The 21,136-nt window shown below is 48.9% G+C and overlaps 1 protein-coding gene across 1 annotated transcript in view; it reads right to left on the reverse strand.

The window, feature by feature from the left end:
* LOC105473841 (collagen type VI alpha 3 chain) overlaps window positions 1–21,136 on the reverse strand; it is a 151,243-nt gene that overhangs the window by 120,138 nt on the left and 9,969 nt on the right. Inside the window, exon 2 of the mRNA XM_071073645.1 lies at window positions 16,954–17,054. The gene's annotated coding sequence lies outside the window, so the exon portion shown is untranslated. The remainder of the gene's footprint in view (window positions 1–16,953; window positions 17,055–21,136) is intronic.

Consider the following 21,136-nt stretch of genomic DNA (forward strand, 5'->3'; position numbering starts at 1 on the left):
CTGCCTAAACATGATTGAAAATAGCAGGAATGTCCACGCTTGTGTCTCTCAGAACTGCCCAGCGGAAAATACTCTTAACTCCCAGACCTTCTTGAGCCTGCTGCCCAGCCTGCCTGCCTCCCAGCAGCTCTCCTGCCCCACCCCTTCCACATGCCCCTCGGAGTTCCTGTGCCCATCACTTCCTCCTCCCTCTGCACCACCCCTCACCATCTCGGGGCTACCTCCTCAGGCTGGGTCACCACACCCCACGGGAACAATCATCCATTATTGACAAAGCACAGATACCAAAGCCAAAGAGGAGGCGCCATCCCTTTTCTCTTAGAAAGGCCACTTGGCTGGGGCACCTGGGGACTCCAGAGACAGCAGTGCTATTCTGGTTCTCCAGCCAGAGGCAGCCAGTGTGGTCAACACTGATGACAGTGTCCACAGGAGAGGGCTACGCTGGTGAAAAAGGGAACAGTATCCAGTGGGGACCTCAATGCTCACCTGGACAACAGAACAAAGGAGCCAGAGGACACCTGGACTCTTTGCTCAGTCTCCAGCCCACACATCCAAATGTATACAGAGACCAGCAGCCTTGGGGAATCTGGGGCACCTGGGAGAGAAAGGTTGGGAGGAAGCAGAGCTGGTGGAGTGGGAAGAAAATCATTGCGGTTGGGACACGCCATAGCATAGGGAAACACAGGTATATTTTACAACTATTAACGTGGCGGTGTACCAGATGTTCCTAAGTTGATTTCTGGGGGTACATTTTGTCTATCCCAACACTCCCCTACAATGATGAAGGCAGAGCAAAAACCAAGGCTCATGTAGCTTCTAAATTAATTGCTTAACAAGCATTTATTAAGCACCTCTAAATATTCAGCACTGGGTCAGGCACAGTGTGAAGACACAAAGACATAGAAAATAATTTCCCCCACCACCAGTTAGATCATTAAAAAGTCAGGAAACAGCAGGTGCTGGAGAGGATGTGGAGAAACAGGAACACTTTTACACTGTTGGTGGGACTGTAAACTGGTTCAACCATTGTGGAAGGCGGTGTGGCTATTCCTCAAGGATCTAGAACTAGAAATTCCATTGGACCCAGCCATCCCATTACTGGGTATATACCCAAAGGATTATAAATCATGCTGCTATAAAGACACATGCACATGTATGTTTATTGCAGCACTATTCACAATAACAAAGACTTGAAACCAACCCAAATGTCCATCAATGACAGATGGATTAAGAAAATGTGGCACACATACACCATGGAATACTATGCAGTCATGAAAAAGGATGAGTTCGTGTCCTTTGTAGGGACATGGATGCAGCTGGAAACCATCATTCTCAGCAAACTATCACAAGAACAGGAAATCAAACACCGCATGTTCTCACTCATAGGTGGGAACTGAACCATGAGAATACTTGGCACACAGGAAGGGGAACATCACACACCGGGGTCTGTTGTGGGGTGGGGGGAGTGGGGAGGGATAGCATTAGGAGATATAACTAATGTAAATGACGAGTTAATGGGTGCAGCACACCAATATGGCACATGTATACATATGTAACAAACCTGCATGTTGTGCACATGTACCCTAGAACTTAAAGTATACTAAAAATAAATAAATAAATAAAAGAAAATAATTCCCCCCAACAAGGGGCCCATAGTCCCTTGGGGAAGAGGAAGACTCACACATAAAAAGTTAGATGCTTTCCACCCTGGGCATCTAAAGTGTTGCATCTGAAACTTTTCTTGAATCCCAAAAATTTGCATGTAATTGTATAGCATATAATTCATTGCATCACATGAAACACAACTTCAGTGAACACTTGCGTGGCGCCTTCAGATGATAATCAATGCATTCAAGATTAAAGTGATTCATAAAGCAATTTTCTCTCAAAGAACTAGCCGTTTTTTAAACTCGTCTTACTTTCATCTCTTTCCACGCACCAGCACCAGCAATTGGGGTTTTCCTTTTTTGCAGAGAAACAAAATCTATGCTATTGTGTGGGAGTAGCTATGTACCCCCACAGGAGTCTGGGTGGGGAGGACCTCTCAGCCCAGGGAGGCACAGGCTCCGGCACTGGGCAGAGTCCCCAGCTCACCTGGCGCCATGCTCAGGTGCAGGAGCCCTAGGGCGGGGACACTGGCATAAGCGCAAGCGGCCACAAAGAACAGAGCCCCAGGGTCACTCACCCACAATAAATGTGGATGCTGCATCTGGGCCCTCCCACCCAAGCTTGCCATGGGCAGCGCTGACTCAGGTGCCCAATGAAGGAAAGAGCTCCTGAGGGATGGGTCGGCTTACAAAAGCCTCTCGACCCAACGGCCCCATGGCAGGCAGGTATGGCTGGGTGAGAATTGGCTCGCACTCTCCCTGGACTTGGTTTCCGGGCCCCACCAGCTGCAGCAGCTCCCGCTGGCTCCACCTTGCCAGGCAGATCTCTGGGCACCAGGCTTCCTGTGGAATGTGACCTTGCCTGATCCCTCCTGCATGGCCTGGGGCATCGCCACCCCTGCCCCGGTAGGGTTCATGGGAGGGCCTCACACAGCAAAGGCTTCAACAGCAGGGAGCATGGCGTCTTCGTGGGATAAACTAGCAAAGCGAGAGTGACAGAGCAGGACGGAGAGAGCCTGGTTGGCCCCAGCACTGACTCCAGTCCTGCCCTCCTCAGGGCTTCAGTGAATGCTCACCAATGACCACCACATGGATCACGTTTGTTGAGAAGAAAACTACATTTTTTCCACATACTGAGCAACTCCCAATCCTGAGGACCTGGTTGGAGGAGGCTCAGATTCCGGCACAGTTCCAAGAAGGGAAGTCCCCCAGTCAGAGTCCCCTGTTGGAGGAGGAACGGGCCTGGTATGATTTTCATGCCTGTGTTAGGCTTTCTAAATAAAAACATTTCCTAATCAGAGAGGCGGGACAAAGAGGTTTAATATCGAGTCAAGCAACCATCCTTTTTGCTAACAATGTAGAATTCAACTTTTGCACATGAAAGTTTAACATCAATGCACATTAATTGCCAAAGACACCAAACCTACTATCAAGTTGCTTTCACCTTATAGTGTTGTACAAACAGAGCCCTTATTTCAGGCTGTTCTAACAAAATGCCATAAATTAGGTGGCCCATAAACCACAGACATCCGTGCATCCCAGTTCTTGGGGCTGGAAATCCAAGATAAAGGCACCAGCACCTGGGGTGTGGTGAGGGCCCACGTTCTGGTTTATAGATGGTGCCTCCCGGCTGTGTCCTCACAAGGTAGACGGGCTGAACGAGCTCCCATTTCATAAGCACACTCATCCCATTCGTGAGGGTTCCGCCCTCGTGACCTAATCCCCTTCCCAAAGACCCCACCTCCTATACCATCGCCTTGGGAATTAGAATTTCTTTATTATTATTATACTTTAAGTTCTAGGGTACATGTGCACAACGTGTAGGTTTGTTACATATGTATACATGTGCCATGTTGGTGTGCTGCACCCATTAACTCATCATTTACATTAGGTATATCTCCTAATGCTATCCCTCCCCACTCCCCCCACCCCACAACAGGCCCCAGTGTGTGATGTTCCCCATCCTGTGTCCAAGTGTTCTCATTGTTCAATTCCCACCTATGAGTGAGAACATGCAGTGTTTGGCTTTTTGTCCCTGCGATAGTCTGCTGAGAATGGTGGTTTCCAACTGCATCCATGTCCCTACAAAGGACATGAACTCATCCTTTTTTATGGTTGCATAGTATTCCATGGTATATACGTGCCACATTTTCTTAATCCAGTCTATCATTGATGGACATTTGGGTTGGTTCCAAGTCTTTGTTACTGTGAATAGTGCTGCAATAAACATACATGTGCATGTGTCTTTATAGCAGCATGATTTATAATCCTTTGGGTATATACCCAGTAATGGGATGGCTGGGTCCAATGGCATTTCTAGTTCTAGATCCTTGAGGAATTGCCACACTATCTTCCACAATGGTTGAACTAGTTTACAGTCCCACCAACAGTGTAAAAGTATTCCTATTTCTCCACATCCTCTCCAGCACCTGTTGTTTCCTGATTTTTTAATGATCGCCATTCTAACTGGTGTGAGATGGTATCTCATTGCGATTTTGATTTGCATTTCTCTGATGGCCAGTGATGACGAGCATTTTTTCATGTGTCTCTTGGCTGCATATGTCTTCTTTTGAGAAATGTCTGTTCATATCCTTCGCCCACTCTTTAATGGGGTTGGTTTTTTCTTGTAAATTTGTTTGAGTTCTTTGTAGAGGGAGTTAGAATTTCAACACAAGAATTTGGGGTAACACAAACATTCTGACCATAGCAGCCCTCTTCGCTCTAGAGCAAAATACAAAGACAAATATTTGGAACAAATTAGGAAAAACCGAAACCATTGTCATCAGAAACAACCCCTGAGAAGGCTTACTATGAAGACAGCATTACATTATGGTTTTGATGAACAGCTAATTTTAGTTGATGAACAACTAAGAAAAAAATTCAAATGCACGTGCTAGTAACTATAACAAAGTTCAAAGACCTTTTCATGACACTTCAGTGTATTCATTATTCCAGAGGGGAGACAGCCCATTTCTGGAAATGAAATGAAAATGAAAGAACCAGGTTACCAATCAATGAGAACAAGAGGATGCTCCCATGCTGGTGGCCACCGACTCGCTCGTGTGGCTGGTTTAATTTTCAGCGTTTGGTAGAGCAGAGTGCGGCAGTGGCCGGGGTTCCCCTTGACCTTGTCTGCGATGCTCCAAGGCCTCTCTGGTCCTTCACTGCTCTTGCCTCTCTTGCTTCAGGTGGGTTTTGTGGACCTCCCAGATTTTTCCTAGAGACACTGCTTCCTGGGCTCTCCTGGCAGAGGTGTGTGTATACCATCTTTCTCACCAAGAAACAAGTGTCTTTCGAAGAAGGAGAAATGGCAGTGGCCTGGGTAATTTGAGCATGATGTGTGGGGAACCTGCTCTTGTAATAAATGCCCCAGCTGGGGCTTCCCCAGGGAAAAGCAACCCACCCAACTCATCAGGTTGCTTTCCATGCTCTCCCACAGCCACCCCTTCCATAGTGTTTGCTCCATCGCCTGTTCCCAGGTTTTCCAATAAAGCAGTTGAGGCTGGAAAAGTCAAGAGATTGGCCTGGAATCCAGTGACTCAGTAGAAAGTATTGCCCAAGTCCAAGCCACATCTGGAGATTCCAAAGACGTTTTCTTTAATCCACACAGCTTTCTTTTAGTCGAGACTTTGGAACTAGAGGTGCTGGGACTTTCTTTCTTTGCCTGTTCATTCCTTGAGTCCTGAGCTGTTCTCAGCCCTGAGGACACAGCCTGAGACAAAATAGGGCAGATCCCTGCCCTTCAAAAGCGACAAGAATCAGACCCCAAGCCCTCGACCTCTCCTGTACTCTCACAGGCATGGCAGAGGTGGACGCCTCAGTCCTCCCCCGCACCACGGCTCCAGAAGACGTTCACTCTCCCTGCCCTCTAGGGGCCCACGCCTCCCCTGAGGACAGCCAGTCGTCCTGTTACCTGGAACTTCTGCCCGTCGCTGTCCCTAGTACATTTGCCTGGGCAGGGAATGAAGCTGAGTGAGGGGTTCAAGACTAGGCAGGACCAGAGGACAGTACACTGGGCTTGTGAGGCAACATCACCAAAGGCGGCAGCTCCCCAAGCTGCTCCTTGCCAGGCTGTGTCCCAGTTCCTCGGGGGGCCGGAGACGTAAGGCTGTGACCTTCAGGTGTCCTTCCTCAAGGAGGGCACTGAGACAAGGGGCTTAAGACCCACATCTAATCCAGACAGTATTTCCAAGACAGGGTGCAAACGTGGATCTCTCTGGGCTGGCAGAGGGGCCATTTTGGTAAAGTATTTCCAGCCCTGCCCAGGGAAGGGCTTGAGAAAATGGGAAGGGGAGCTGAGCCCAGGTGCTCAGGGCCCCCATCACACCTTCGCCCATCACCAGCAACCCCCGACTCTCTGACACGTTAGAATTCAGGTGAAGAGGAAGGGCAGAAACCCAGCATCTGGGCCACAGTGACTCCAGCCCATCTCTCTACAAAGGCCCAGGCCCAGGTAGCCCTTCCCTCACATCTGGAAGGTTCTGAGCACAAGCAGACCCACCAGTTCCTAATATTTCCTGATCTGAGCAGGTTTTTTACCAAGCTGGAAGAGGTCACTCAGAAAAGAAGGAAAATAAAATTCCCCTTCAGAATGTGCAGATGGGAAGATTTCTCTTCATTCTTAAAAAAAAAAAAAAAGTGGAAAAACATATGTCTGTGGCCCATTTTGAGTGGAAAGCTTTATTTATTCAACTGTTTCTTGTTATTTCCCTGCCCACCACAGCAGGGTGAGGGCAAGTCTGATCTGTGGCCTCGCCTTCTCCAAGTGCCTCCCCCGACCGTGCTCCTTTCCCCTCCCCACTCCCCGGAGGGCTGTGTTGGTTCCATCCTCCCTCAGACCCAGCCAGGGAGCATGCTGTGCCCTCTCCTTTCTCCAGCACCTGAGCCTGGAGAGATGCCCCGTGTGCTGGGGACCTCCGTGGAATTCTTGACAGCTCCCCCAACTGCCCAATGTCCACATCAAGATCTTCTAAGTTAGCACTTTGGTCAAAGATAAGAAAAGCATTTTCAGGAAGCCCAAGTGTTTCCTGTTTGGCAGAAGCCAGGCTGAAACGCCCCCACTGGGAGCAGGGAATTGGGCTTGACCCGCGTATGTTTACAGAAGTCAGCTCAGAAGGAAGTGCGGTCCAAGGGTCTTCTTGTTCGTTTATTGAAAAGGCCGTTAACGGTTTTTGTCCATCTCCTGCTGCTGCTGCTGATGCTGTTTGCATAAATGACACCAACTCCTGCAAACCCTGCCAGTCTGGTGTGTCACTCACTAGAGCACTGGCTACTCTCGAGCTCTCCAGCCAAGGGAACACACCGTCCTGCCTGCTTTCTGATACGGATCCAACTGGTTCTTCTTGTGCCAAAAATGACTACATGGTGTCATGTGCATGGCACTCCATTTGATCGTTCATTCACCAAGCATGTGTTGAGAAGCTTCCCCGTGTTGGATGCTGCTCTCTGATGCCCTGTGACACAGGAGACAGGCTAAGGCTCCTGCCCTCAGGGAGGTTCCACTCTAGAGAGGGATTCAGATACATAAGAGAGAGCCTGTTGTGTTAAAGTGAGAAGAGCTAGGACAAAATCAAGTGGGAGGGGCAGAGAAAGTGTGAAGGGAGGGCTGGGATTTTAGAGGGAGAGGCTGAGTCCATGGAGGACTGACTAGAGAAATGACACAGAAAGTTCTAGAAGATGAGGCGGGAAAGTGGAACTAGCTTGCAGCTATCATTCCGAGTGTGAGAAGAGGCCTCAGGGCTCATGGGCAGTAAGGACAAGGTCTGACCCTGGTCCAGGGGGACAGCTCCAACTCCCATGTTGAGGCACCAGCAAGGGAAAGGCAGGCCCAGGGAGGCAGGAGCTCCCCAGCCAGGCCCACGGTGCATGATGGTTGTGTACCACGTGACAATGTGATGTGGTGGTGGCCATCTGAGTTCTGATCTCCAGCGGATAACAGGGTAACTTTCCAAATCCCCAAGTCCAACAAATTCAGGCAATTTTTCATACGGCCCATATACTCAATACATTTTTGCCAAAAACATTTTCTTAAAGCAGGCATCGTGGTGTTAAGAAAAAGCATAAATGACCATTGAACAGGCCCTAGTGGGTATCCAGGGTCTGGCTCTAATCACAGGTCAGGGGTCGACTGACTGGCCAGCAAGCCGGTTCCTCATCCTACAGAGGGAGTGATGAAGCCCACATCTGATAGACAAGGAGCCAAACACCTTTTCAACACCCACACACGCCTCACCCTTTCCTCAGTTCAGCTTCGTCTACCCCAACTGTGCACAACAGCACAGCAGTGAGGCCAACAGTGCGAGGCACCGGGCTGCCCGGCCTGACACACAAGCTACACAGGAGGTGGTGATGCCCAGCCAGGTGGGCACTGACCTCCCCCACCCTGGGTCTCAGGCCAAGGCCACAGGGCAGCAAAAGGAGGTGCTGTGAGGGGCCAGCCTGCACTGCATGCCCACCCTTAGACGAATCCCAGTGACCAGGGAGGAGAGGCACGTGTGGCTGGTGGCCACCATAGTGAACAGGGCCAGCAAATATTTCCTTCACTGAAGAAAGTTCTAGAGGAAGGGGCAGTGCCTGGCATCCCAGCCCTCTGGGGAGGTCACTCCACTGACATTCTGCATGGAGAGTTCTTTCCATGTTCTGGATACCAGTCCTCTGTTGGATCTGCCGTCTGCAAATGTTTTCTCCTTCTCTGAAGCTGTTCATTATTTTTAAACAGCGTCTTTCCAGAGCAAAAGCTGTTGATTCTGATGACGCCCACTTTATCACTTTTTCACTTTATGGGTTGTGCTTTCGATTCCAAGTCCAAGAACTCTTCACCTCCTCCTGGTTCCCAAAGATTCTCTCCCGTGCTTTTCCTAAGCGCTTCATGGTTTTATGCCTGGCATTCGAGTTCATGATCCCAGTTGAGTTAATATATAAGATTGCCCATTTATTCTTTTGCCGGCAGATGGTCATGAGCTCCGTTGCCATTTGTTGACAAGATGACTTTTACACCTTTGTCAAAAATCAGTTGGGCAAATTTGCGTCCAAGTTGGTGTGCAGCACACAGAGCTGCGGAGAATGACACGAGGAACCTGCGGAGCACTGAGCTCCCCCCGCTATGCGGGGATGCACGCAGTTCTATAGCACACATCGCAGAGGAAAACCTGAGCTCCCCTGGGCCCCGATGAACCCTTAGCAAGTCGACAGCTGTTTCTTCTGGCGTCATCCAGTCCCACTGTGGCCGCTGCAGCTCCTTGGAGGCACACACAAGCCCTCCATAACAAAAAAAGGAATCGGCCAAACCTCTGCCCAAACAAGCACATCCTGCTATCACCACCCCCTCACCACGCAGGCTCTCTCTGCTGGTCCAGTCGGGGAGGCATGTGGGGAGGAAGAGGGAGCTGACTTTCCTTCACTCGCGCAGAAGGATAAGGCACCATGCTCCTCCCGACACCCCTGGGGCTCCTGACCCCTCTCTCCAGAGCCCACATCATATGGCCCTAAAGATGCATGTCTGCATTTTGGGCCCCATCCAGGGTCTGTCTCTGGAGTGACAGCATCTCCCTCACTTTTTAAATGCAAGACCCTCCTGCTGCAGCTGAGACCCATTTCCTCTTCAGTCCCCTGCGAAAATGAAAACCAGCTGGGAACCATCACTGCAAACAGTGCACTCAAGGCTGTTGGACTGCACCACCCCCACCTCTTCCCGAGAGTTAATGGTGAGTTCCTGTGGCTGGTTCCATCTCCCCCTGAGCACCCCAGTTCCTGCTGGCCATGCTCGGGGAGGTTCACTCCCCTACAGCCTTTTCAAACCACTTCCTCTCAGATCACACAGGAAAACCAGTCCCACACAGAGAAAGCGGAGAGGGAGGTGGCCTGCAGGGAGTGGCGCTCAGCCTCACTTAGTGAGCACCTACTATGTATTTGCCAGGCAGGCTGCTCTGTGCTGCAGGGACAGAGGTGCATTCAGCACCTTGCATCCTTCCTTTCCCCAGGAACTTGGGCCCCAAAAATGGCCAGGCCACAGCTCAATGCCCATGACAGCAGCGGAGGGAACGTAGGTAAGGGCTCCTTAGGAAAACCAGGATATCCTGAGGGAGATGCTGGTGCCCGAGGCGGCCCCAGGGGGAGTGTGTGCTCCGAGAGGAGAGGGAAGGAAGGCACATCAGATGGCAGCGGGAGACGAGAAAGGAAAGGCACTGGCAGGGAGTGGGAGGCAGGACACACCGTCCAGGGCACGGGGACCCCACCCTAGCTTAGCCCTTTCACATGGGCCCTGCTTGTGGCACTAGGGTCCTCATACTCCAGCAGAACTAGGAAGGGTGAGAGATCACAGGCTCAATCTCGCCCGTTGCTCTGGAATGTTGCTAAACTCCAAGCTGAGGGTGGCAGACTAAAGTCATTCAAAACATTATTTGATGGTAAGTAAAATGGTGATAGATTATGTCATAGAAAGCAAATTTCACTTGCTTGTTAAGGATGAATGTGAAGACAGTGGAGACATTTCACCCAGCCCACCAAGCCTGACCCCTGGTGTCTGGGCTGCTCATTCAGTGTCCTCCCCAGCTGGAGTTACTTGGGGAGGAAAATGTGAGAATACCAGATTCTACGACAAAGCTGCGAATGCATCCCCAGAGACAGGCTGCCTCTTAAGTCATCAGCGGGCACTAGTTCTTCCCCAGAACTGGGAGTGAATCACAGACACCAGGAAGCCTGAGTAACCTTAATTCCCTGCAGGGAAAGTAGAAGGGCCTTAAGGAACCTGCCCACTGGTAGGTCAAGGGCCAAGGAGATATGGCCCCTCAGGGATGGGGTAGGAGGGCAGAATCCTGGTCAACAAGTTGCAAAGGCAACCCCACTGTGCCTGGGGCAAATGTGGTCAATGTGGGACCCCTTGCTATTCCACACCTGATGCAGGCCAGGCAGTACCTGCCTCGAGATCCCTCAGTAGCAGCAAATATAACCCAGCACCTGCGCAGCAGGCTCCCCATCACTTCCAAATGCCTCTATCCTCAGTTAACAGGGTTCTCGCCACCAATCCCAGAAACCCCAGCTCCAATGGATGAAAGCAAAAAGACTCACCCAGCAGGACAGTTCGAGAATGGTGCCAGATTTGGTGACAGCTGGGTCCAGGGACCCAGTGAAGGTTGTGCCAGGGTTCTCTCTCTTCCTCCCTCTCTCTCTGTCTTACTCTCTCTCTCTCTCCCTCTTTCTCTGTCTTTCTCTCTGCCAGTCATCCCTGCATGGCTCTCCTTGATTTATTCTCCAGGGAAGCCTCCCCAGTGTGACACAGTGACCACCAGCAACCCCACACTTACAGCCTCCTTTGGCAAGAACAGAGGTCTTCTGTCTCCCAGGACCCACATATCAATCCCGGGGAGACCCTGGTTGGCCCTGCATGGGTCACGTGCTCCTGTTGAGCCAACCACTGCAGTCGGGAAGAGAGAACACTCCATTGGGCCAGGCTGGGCCATGTGCCACCTGTGTGGCAGGTGGGAAGTGAGAGATCACAATTAGCATTTCCCTGGAGTTAAACAGGCAGTCAAAATTTATCTTCACACGGACGTTTACAGAGATCTCTAAAATTAACAAAGCATTTTCATAGACATTACCTCATTTCATTCTTGAGACAGAGCAGGGACCCCTCTTAGGGGTCTGCCAGGTGTCTCCAAGCATGGAAATAAAAGAAAATCTTGAGTTCCTTCAAGGAAATTTGCAGGCACCTAGCTGGTCCTCAGAAGTAAATAAGCAACCTGATGAGCAAGAAGGTAACAACAACTTAAAACAATAACCAAGGAAGTTAGAGCCACAGGGTGTGTGATTCCTATCAAGACAGCACCTTAACGTAGGTCTCTGAATTGTTTTTCAGAAACCCAAATCCCCACGGAGTCCATCTGCTGGCATGCAGCCTCAGATAAGGGGGGAGCTGAGGACTGAACACTGTCCACAGAGACCTGGAGGAAATCATGACCACGGGCCAGATCTTAATGTTCCCTTCTGCTGACCCCAAGGTTTTAGGCAAAGCTTCACTTCCTTAACCAATTGCAAATAAGGGAGTTTTTGAATGCACCTATAGGAACTGTAAGCCCCCAGGTTTCAAGATATTCATCATTTTCGGTTAAACCAATGTATAACCTCTGTATTAGTCCATTCTCACACTACTGTTAAACACATACCTGAGACTGAGTAATTTATAAAGGAGAGAGGTTTAATGAACTCACAGTTCCACATGGTTGGGAGGCCTCACAATCATGGTGGAAGGCAAGGAAGAGCAAAGCCACATCTTACATGGATGGTGGCAGGCAAAAAGAGAGAACTTGTGCAGGGAAACTCTCCTTTATAAAACCATCAGACATCATGAGACTTATTCACTATCATGAGAATAGCACAGGAAAGACCTACCCCCATGATTAAATTACATCCCACCAGGTCCCTCCCACAACACGTGGGAATTGTGGGATCTACATTTCAAGATGAGATTTGGGTGGGGACACAGCCAAACCATATCAACCTCCATGTATTGATTTACAATTTTGCCTGTAACTTCTGCTTTCCTGAAATTTACCCCTGCCTTTAAAAGCCCTTGCTTGTAAGCCATTGAGGACCTAGGGTCTTAAGTGTAAGCATCTGATTCTCCTTGCTTGGTGTCCTGCAAATAAACGCCCTCTGTTCTCCCACTGCAAAACCTCAGTGTGGATATTTGTCCTTACTGCCCTGGGCAAGCAGACTCCAAGTTTGGTTTGGTAACATTTTCGCAGCAGCCCCTTGAGGTCACAGAGCAGGGATTACAGCTGCCAGAGAGGTTGAGTGGCTTGTCCACCATGGTACAGCGAGGCAGGGGTATGAACCAGTTCTTGCAGTCCAGAGTGGGTGCTCTCTCCACTTCATGACACTGTCATGAATGGCCTTCCATAGCAGACACTCTTGTATCCCACCCAGAACCCAGAACTCCTCTCCCTGCTTCCCACCAGCTCCCCTGCAGCTCAGTCTGAGAGCTCTCTTTGGACACAGAAGCAGGCATGGCCCCCAGGCAGACAGGACAAAAGCACCAGGGTGCTACTCAGCCATGATAGCCTCACTCCGTGACAGGCAGAGATGGGGACTCCCACTTCCTCAGCCCTAGGGAGGGACAACTCTCGGCCATGCTCTACTCAGTCCCCCCAAGGTCCACAATGAGACTGAGCCCTAGCAGGCCACAGCGGCCACCTGCCTGTTTGCACACCCTGTCTCACTGGCCCACTTTCAGGTCCTCCTGGGATCACCGCCCAAGTAAACTTGAGCTCAAATTCTTATCTTGTTCTGCTTCTAAGGAGCCCCAAATTAAGATATTCTGTCCACACTAACAAACTGCTGCCAAGAAGGTAGAGATAAGTAAATTCTATACAATAAGTATGTCATGTCTCAACACCCATCAAACCAGGATGGCACATTAGCAGTGCATGGCCATGGGGATTTCCTCACCACCCCTAGAGACAGACATGTCTAATTGACCATGGCACTTTCCAAAGCTGTGTTCACGCACAGAGGAGAAAGAGCATCGTAACCAGTCAGTCACCTCTGTCCCTGTAGAAGAGTTGGGGTGGTGGCAAGTGCACAGCTACTTCTCATCCCTACTCCAGCCCCTGGCTTACTGAGCCCTGACAGCCATAAAACAAATGTCACTCTCATAATGTCACCAGTTCCCAAAATGGCTAATTTTCCTTCTTTCCATTGCCAGCCCTGCTAAGAGTCACACATACAGAAGGATTGGCCGGAAAATGCCACCAAATCCCTGACTGGTCTAGCCATCCGACTCTGGAAATAGAGACAGAATCTGGAGAGCAGTTGGGTGGCGCCGGGCCCACCTGGGTGAGTGGCATGCTAAAAATAGGCATGACTCACATCTGGCTGGGAGGGCCCCACCACTACTCCAGCGAGATCAAGCCCTCCCCCACCTACAACACCATCTCAGGCCTCCACAGAGAAGAACCATGTGGACCATGTGGACAGCTCCGTCTACACTGGCCCTCGCTGCACATCATGTGGCTCAGGGAGGGCCTTCGGGCTCAACTCCTCGGGTTACACTGAGGACATCTGGAGCCATCTGGCCCCACCACCCGAGCCCACTTGGAGTCCCTGGATAAACACATCCCGTCACTTAGGAAAACAGAATTACATTTTCCATCACGATGAAACGAACCTCTAGGGGGTATTTACAAAAATGTATACTCAGCTAGGGGACAATGTGGTTAGTGCCAATTAGCTAGAAGAGGAAGTCTGGGGATATTTGCACAGCATAATGAAAAGAAAAAACGTAAGAGAAAGAACATGAGTGAGGAAAGGAAAGCCCAGTTAGGTCCACTTTCAAAATAAACGATTTTTACAGTTACAGACAGACCCTGATTTATATGCAGGCTGAGTTCCAGGACTGTGTTTCCAAGTCAGTTGTTTGGAGTTTGAAACTCGTTTTCCCATAGAAACTATGTGCATTGGTCACAAAGTTAACCCACAGATGTCTCCTTCTTGAATAAAGTATCTGAAATGCACTACCATTTTCACCTTCCCAGTTCCCCTCAACATCATCTATAGCTTTGCTTCCATGAGAAGTTAAATTCTGAGGTCCAGATCTCCTGTCAGTGAATGGCAGTGAGGAGGGCCTGGTGATGGCGTAAGGCACTCACAAGAACATGGGTCAGTGGCCATCAGCTTTGGAGACCCACAATATGAGTGTGACTCCCAAGGCCACCTCATGCTTTGATCAGATGCTCACCCTGTCTTGGCCTCAGTTGAGACCTCTCAACTCTCAATCACCTCACCTCCAAATAGTCTCCGTCTTATGTTGCTGTTGTTGGGGGGATTAAGTAGTACAATGTACATAACACACAAGGAATGGCAGTTGGCCCCAAACAAGCGCTCTACAAATGGTGGTTATTATCTTTACTGTTGCCTTTCATATGCAGGAGAGAACTTATCAGGAAATCTGGGCATCTTAGGGTTTGAGGGGAACCATTAAATGATCTCAATAAAGGACAGAACCTCATCTGCTTTGCATCCTAATACGATACCCATTCCTGGCCCATGGCAGGCTCTGACAAGGATTTGTTAGATGGATGGGTGGACAGATGGGCAGATGGGTTGATGGGTGGGTGGGTGGGTGGGTGGATGGGTGGATGGATGGATGGATGGATGGATGGATGGATGGATGGATATATGAATGGATGGATGGGTAGATGGATGGATGAGTGGGTGAATGGGTGGATGGGTTGGATGGGTGGATGGATGGGTGGATGAGTGAATGGGTGAATGAGTGGGTGGGTGAATGGGTGGATGAGTGGCTGGGTAGATGAGTGAATGGGTGAATGAGTGGGTGGGTGAATGGGTGGATGAGTGGCTGGGTAGATGAGTGAATGGGTGAATGAGTGGGTGGGTGAATGGGTGGATGAGTGGCTGGGTAGATGAGTGAATGGGTGAATGAGTGGGTGGGTGAATGGGTGGATGGATGGGTGCATGGGTGAATGGGTAAATGGGTGAATCGGTGAATGAATGGACAAATGAAGGGATAGACAGATGGATAGATGAAGATCAAATACTTTTTGCTCACCATTGCCTCTGGCTTGAGTCTGGGGTTCTGCTGCCAGTGCCCGTCTTAGCACTACCACAGGCTTTGATACCACTGACTCCCGATCACTAAGTGAAATTCTCTGACCCCAGGCTCTGAGGAATTATCTCTTTGTCTCAGCTCTTCTTTGGTCTCCCTCCCTGATTGCTAGCTCCCCAGATGCCAATTCCATGAAGGCATTCTCCATGACTATACCTCTGCCTTCTCCCTTTCCCTCCACCCTCTCCACGGGTGTCATTCTCTCATGGATTGAGCTCTCACTTCCCCTCTTACGTCCAGCCTTGACCTCTCGTCTGAGCAGCAAAGTTAAATGCCCTCTACCTGATGGTTACTTTCCTATTGAGAGCCCATCAGCACCTTAGATCCAAAACTCAAATGCCCTCTTTTTCTAGTTTCTTACCTCAAGCAGACTCACTCCTGTTCCTGGGTCCCTTGCCCTCATTAAAACCATGAACCCTCTCATGGTCACAGGCTGGGATTCTCAAAGTCACTGTCACTTCTCTGCTCTCAGTCTCCTTTTCTACTCAATCAGGCAATGAGGAGAGCAACTGCTGTGTCTGCACATTCTTCCAGTCTTTACATCTTTGCCTGAGCTCAAGGCTATCTCTTGATCGGTATAATGCACTAGTCATCTGCTACCTCAAGGAAACAGACACTAACTGTTCCAACAAACCGCCAAGTCATAGTAGCCAAAATGTCATCAGCTACTCTCTTACTGCATTGGTTGTCTATTGCTATAGGCAAAACATTCTAAGATTTACTGGTACAAAACAACCACCATTCTATTATCTCTCATGATTCTGTGGGTTAGGCGGGTTCTGCTCTGTGGTTCTTCTGCTCCACAGAATGTTGGCTGGTGATGCAGTCCCTTAAGACCTCAACTGGGCTGGAAAATCCAAGATGGTTCACTCACACACTTGGTACCTTGACAGGAATGGCGAGAACACTAAGATAGCTGAGCATCTTCTGTCTCCGTGTCCTCTCAGGTCTTCTCTCTTCCAACTTGGTAAGGTCAGCCACACTTCATATAAGGCAGATTAAGGCTCCCAAAAGTGAAAAAGCTACCAGGACTTCTTAAGGCTTGGATCCATCTTGGATCCATAACTGGCACAGCATCTCTTTTGCCATATTCTATTGGTTCAAGGGTATCAGAGGGCCACCTCAGATTCAACACAAAAGGGCATGACACAAGGGTGTGAATATCAGGAGACGTGGTTCAGCGAGGCCCTCTTTGAAGACCAGCTGCCATACTCATTCAAGTTAGTCCTGGGCAGGCCAGTGGCCTCCTCCATCTTACAGCTAGTATCATTTGGAGCCTGTGGTCTCCAAAGGCATCATGGCAGAGGAAAAGAGAGAGAGAGAGCTGGAGGAAGTACAATGCCTTTCAAATGCCTCTGCCCAGAAGTGACATATCACTTCCACTCACATTCCATTGACCAGAATAACCATGTGATCCCCACTTGACTATGAGGAAAGCTTGGAAGTTAGAGGAGTGTGTGACTATTTGGTTGGCCTTAACTGTCTCTGCTCCCTCATCTATTTCCTTTGCGGAACGAACCCAGCATATGCAGAGATTCCCATACTCTGTTGGTGGGAGTGTAAACTGGGACAGCCTCCCGCGGAGGACAGCATAACCAACCCACCTTCTTGCTTGCTCTAGGATGGGTTTGGAGAATACATCATGTACAGAGCCCTTCTGGTTGTAAAAGTCAGTGGGCGTTACTGAGCCAGAAAATGAGGGCTTAGTAACATCAGAACACCAACCTCTCATCTTCTTTCCAGAGTATTCTGTGGTATTGGCCGGAATGGAGAGGAATTCATTCCTCTGAAGGGTGGAGGCTGCTTGCGTAACTGCTGGTTCCCACCTAGTGAAGGAGAACACACAGCATCATTATGGGAGCCAAAATTGGCCACATTGGGCAAGTCAGTTTGTATGCTCTTTTCACAACACTGTGCCCAATTCAGGATGCTATATTAGAGCAAAGGTGGAGAACCCAGAGGGAAATCCAAGGATAACAAAGCCACTTGACCTATCAGTGAAGATGGAAGGGACTGGGATTAATTCACCAAAAGACAGGAAATGACTCAGCATCAAAAGCCTGCAAACAGCAAGTCATGAAGTGTGTGGACATGGGCGTCAAACGGACCTGGGACTGGGCACTGACTCCATCACTTGCAGCTGTGGGGCATTACTTGTGTAGCTCAACTTCTCTGAATATCATTTTTCTCACCCGTGAAATAGCAGAGTCAGTGTAGCTTCCTCAGGGTGTTCTTATGACCATTAAATGAGATGATATGCATGCCGGACTCATGGTACATGCTTGCTAAATGTGGGTGTTGTTATTGTTGCTGCTGTTGTTCTGATTCCTATTTCCATCGTTGGCATAACACGATGATTCCTACTAGTTGTTGGTTTCTTGAGAGAGGAAATTATTAATATTAAGTGTGACACAGAAGATCCTCTCATCCCTAGCCTCTGTCTACCCCCCAGCCGTGTCCCTACCTCCCACCACACACCCTATCCATGATGAATGACTTATACCTTGAACTGGTTAAAGGTTTCTATGTACAAGCAACAGAAATGAACTTGAGCAAACTTAAGCAAACTGAGGATGTCCTGAATCCAAGGAGGCATGGAAGGACCAGGACTCAGAATGGGCAAGAACCAGGTAGCTCTTGGAGTGGTGGGGACTTCAGAGGCCACTCCACATGCTCTGAGGCTCAGAGATTTACAAGAAAGGCAGCCTAGCACAGCAGAAGCATAGATGGCCTAGGATCGGTGAAGTGTAACTCAGCAAGGCCATCTGGGGAGAGGATGGCCACACTAATAAGACAGGGTCAGTCTTCCTGGGCACACAAATCGTGTTGCCTGGGAGGAGGTGCAGGTGTCACCAGAGTGCAAGAGATGATCTCTGAGGGTTTAGCTGCAAGCAGGTTTTGTTTTGCGTTAGGGGAAAAAAACCTATTAAGCACACCAAACTCTTGGTCTTCTGGGAATTACTACTTAGGAAACCGGAAAAACAGGCTTTGACTCTAAGAGAATCTGTTTTTAAAGTTTTAACCAAGTAGTGTTGGCACATGGATATGGCAAGCCACAAAAGAGGGCTCATGGATGAACTCGTGAAGCATGGCCTTGAAGGGATAGTTAGGAATACTAAGATACTTAGGAAGCAGTGCCTTGAAGGGATAGTTGTAGTGCTCATTATAAATAGAAGTGGTCTCATGAATCCAGGGTTCTAAATTCAAATGTTTTCGGGGACCACGTAGGAAATCTAAATGAGGAAAGTGGGCCAGGCGTGATACAATAGATACAGGGAGCGGTGGAGGCGGTGGTGAACTGGAAAGGGTGTGCTCAGCTCGCTCAGCTGCACACAGCTGTCACGACGAAGACATGCAGGCCTGATGCTGTCCAATCTTTTGTTTTCAAAGAAAAGCTGGATATCTGTGTTCGTATGAGAAGTTTTCAGATTTTGACATGCGAGTATCTATCTCAAAAGTTGTGAAACAATAGGTGAGCCACACATAGCGCATCCTGGACTGAAGCCTGCCCGTGGGCACACAACCTCTGGTCCCATCAGGACGGAAGGCAGATCACCGATACTGCAGACCCTGGGAGTTCCACTGCCCCTCACTGTTTTCTTGGCAAGGAGAAAGAAAAGGCTGTGCAACTGTGCTCTCTTGAGAAGTGGCTGTGCCAGAGGCTTGCCTGCCTCTTTCCATGGAAAGATAAAAATTCTACTTAAAGACGTTTATTTTAAACAATAGTTTATTATGAAAATGCCCAACCATACAGCAAAATTGCAGGAATCTCACCATCAGGATTCTGCCATTAACATTTCACGACACCTTTTCTTTATCACGTTTCAATCCATCTCTCCATCTATCCACCCAGCCACCTAGCTGGAATCCTAATGATGTTTTTAGTGAATTCGCAGAAAAGAAGTTTTGGAAAAAGCACCTGGGTCATTTCCCTGTTTTCTTTCAGATTCACATCCTGACCTGTCCTTCCTCTGCTCTGCATTGAAGGAAAATATGGTTCCCAGGCCTCACTGTCTCCTGGCTTCTCGGTAAGTTTAGACAGGGCAGGCACTGGTGGAAGACTGGAGGGCGACAGGCAAGGAGAAGGTTGGGGTGTTTCTCTCTCCTCTCTCTCTCTCTCTCTCCCTTTCTGTGTGTGTGTGGGGTGTGTGTGTGTGTGTGTGTGTGTGTCTGCCTCTCTGCTTAGGTAGCACCTGAGGCAGTGGCTGCATCTCCCCCATAGCTCCATCTCCCCTGATGCATCCCTCTGGGGTTCTACCTGCCCCCAGACATGCCTGCAATGACTCCAGCTTCCTCCAGACAGCCCCAGGTCCTGGATTCTACCGCATCTTCTCCAGCTTTATCCCTCCAGGCCTGAGAAGAGAGGAACTTCCTGTTCTTACTATTGTCTTCATTGCCTGTTCTGTCTGCATTTAGCTTCTTATCTCTTTCCACCACCTGTATAAATACTTCTCTGTATCATGTCCTCTATTTGAAATAAAGTAGACCTCTTTATCCAAGGGGGGTACATTCCAAGACCCCAGTGGATGTCTGAAATAGCAGATAGTACCAAACCTTATACATACTGTTTTTTTCCTATATATATATACCTATGATAAAGTGTAATTTATAAATTAGGAACAATACGAGATTAACAGCAATAACTAATAATAAAACAGAACAATTACAAAAACAGGCCACCATCACTACTCTTGCTTTGGAGCCATTATTAAGTAAAACGGGGTTTACAAGCACTGCGACACAGCAATAGTTGATCTGATAACGCAGATGGCTACTAACTGAGTGACGGGTCGGGGGTAGCATACACAGGGTGGATGTGCTGGACAAGGAGATGATTCACATCCACAGTGGGATGGAACTGGATGGCACAAGATTTCATCATGCTACTCACAATGGCAAGCAATTATTCAGGAGGTCATAGGATATGCAACTTCTGCAATTACTCCTGCAGATTGTATTGTAGATTGGCCTTTGGAGATACCTGTTCAGGGTTTGTTTGTTTGTTTCATGTCAGACACCCCTAGCTCCACCTGGACCCCTGAACCCCACTCCCGTGGCCCCACCCAGAAGCAATGCAGCACACAGGAGGACAGCTTCAACCCCTCTGATTTCATCTCCACTTCAACCTATCAGCAGCAACCCTGGTCGCCCCCACCGCTTCCCCCAAAACTGCCTTTGAACACCCCCAACCTAGGAGCTTTGGAGGAGAGTGATTTGAGTACTAACTCTGTCTCCCACATGGTGTGGCCAGCCTCACGTCTATTAAACTCCTTCTTTCCTACAGTGCCATCGTCTTTCTTTGTGCAGGGAACAGGAGGAATCCCTCCGGCGGTTACACTGGCTAACATACTCCTCCAGCTTTCAGCAAGTTCTTTCTTGGAGGGAGATCCAAGTGGTGCACGCCAGAGCCGCCACAGCAAGCTACTCTTTAGTAAAACATCATCTAAATTACATCTTGATTTCATCCTAAAGGAACTCCGCTTGAGTTGAGACATAAACAAGAATAGGGCCTAACCTCAAAAAACTGATGTATATAATTCCAGTGCCAAAAGTCTCTTCCCCGTGGACACTTTTAAATAGATCATTAACCATATGAGTCACAGTGGATGGGCTTGTTAAGGCCCAGCTGGGATGAGTTAACTTATCTACAAAATACAGAGAAATCTTTGAAGAGATAAATCTCATCCAGTCGTCAATGGAACATGGGAAACTATGTTCTAACACTGACATTTGTAACCAGGGCTAGCAACAGGGCCAAAAACCTCCCGCTTGAATTTTGAATAACCTTTTCTTTTTAATCAGATATAATTTGTATCCAAAAACTGCACTCATTTTAAGTGTACATTTCAATGAATTTTGACAAATATGTACACCTATGTACATGAAGTATACATTTTGATGAGTTTCA

Source organism: Macaca nemestrina, chromosome 11 (genome assembly GCF_043159975.1).
Source record: "Macaca nemestrina isolate mMacNem1 chromosome 11, mMacNem.hap1, whole genome shotgun sequence".
Taxonomy (NCBI): domain Eukaryota; kingdom Metazoa; phylum Chordata; class Mammalia; order Primates; family Cercopithecidae; genus Macaca; species Macaca nemestrina.